Below are 1,284 nucleotides of genomic sequence, written 5' to 3' on the forward strand. Positions count from 1 at the left end.
TATGCACAATCAGCTTGTAACACTCCAAAGAGAAAGGAAAACTTGAAATCGCATCATATGACCCCTTTAAAAAAATGGACACAATATGGTAGTACGATTGAGTTCCTGTTTACCATATTTGATGTGCTTTATGTGTTTGTGTTTAGGGCTGTCACGATTATGAAATTTGGCTGACGATTAATTGTCTTAAAATAGTCACGGTTATTGCGATTATGCCGAGAGTTCGTGCGATCGTTAAATCAAAACCGATTTAGGCGCACTCGCGCCTTGACGGCAAGCGGGACAGGACCACGGGAAGATGAGTCCCCTGCACAATCTGACTTTGCTGCAGCCTAGAATTAAACTGCTGGTTTCGTTTGGCCAGAGGAGAACGACGCTCATTCAACACACGATTTCCCCGTTTAATACTGTAAAGCTGCTTTGACACAATTTGCATTGTAAAAAGCGGAAGCCTATATAAATAATGGTGACTTGACTTGACGCGCATTCTAAAGCGATTTTAATACAACGCGTTTTGAGAGCGACTCCCTGATGTGTGCAAATTAGTCTACATATTTAGGCTGTTATTAGTATGTAGGCTATAATAGGTTGTGTAGTTGTCTATAGCTTTGTATCATGTTTGAAAAATTTGGTCTCTATTTGCACTTGAAATATTGAGAGTAGCCTACTTTGATTATGGCTGTGCTTATTGTTTGCACTTAATACACTAAGAAAGACCTGTGTTGTTTATTTGTTATTTATACTGTTTTTATTTCTATGTTCAATTTGTGAAAAGGACTTAAGTTAGGAGGTCAAACGTTCTAGAATCTCTTAATTCATACAGTTCTAAGGTCTGAAGAGACTCACATGAAATTATACAGGAGAGAAGCCAGTTAGTTCGTGGCAAAACCTCATACAGTGCTTGAGTGTTGTTGTCGTTTACTGCATATGATAATTCATACTCAGAAAGTAGAACTGAAATGACATTTATTTATTACAAGAAGATTAGTTAAAACAATTCAAAATGCACCTGCAGACTATACAGTCATGTATTTGGTCATTGAGAATTTTTTTTTTAAATGTGTCAAAATCTCGACCTCGTCTTCTCGTGAACCCAATCTCGTGTCTCGTCTCATCTCTTGAGTTAAGTGTCAGCGTTAATGATAATCAAACAAGAAAAGACGAGGAGAAAATCACTCCCTTCTCTTGACCGAATAGTATTTGTAGCTTTTATAAGAATTTATATAGTGACAATTGTGCCCTACCATCACATTCACATCTATGCAACCAATAAATAAATTACTA

The 1,284-nt window shown here is 37.0% G+C and overlaps 1 protein-coding gene across 1 annotated transcript in view; it reads left to right on the forward strand.

Annotated features, from left to right (window-relative positions):
• Positions 1-1,284, forward strand: part of LOC107689820 (kinesin-like protein KIF20B) — a 33,577-nt gene that overhangs the window by 13,194 nt on the left and 19,099 nt on the right.

This window comes from Sinocyclocheilus anshuiensis, unplaced genomic scaffold (assembly GCF_001515605.1).
Source record: "Sinocyclocheilus anshuiensis isolate Anshui unplaced genomic scaffold, SAMN03320099.WGS_v1.1 scaffold918, whole genome shotgun sequence".
Taxonomy (NCBI): Eukaryota; Metazoa; Chordata; class Actinopteri; order Cypriniformes; family Cyprinidae; genus Sinocyclocheilus; species Sinocyclocheilus anshuiensis.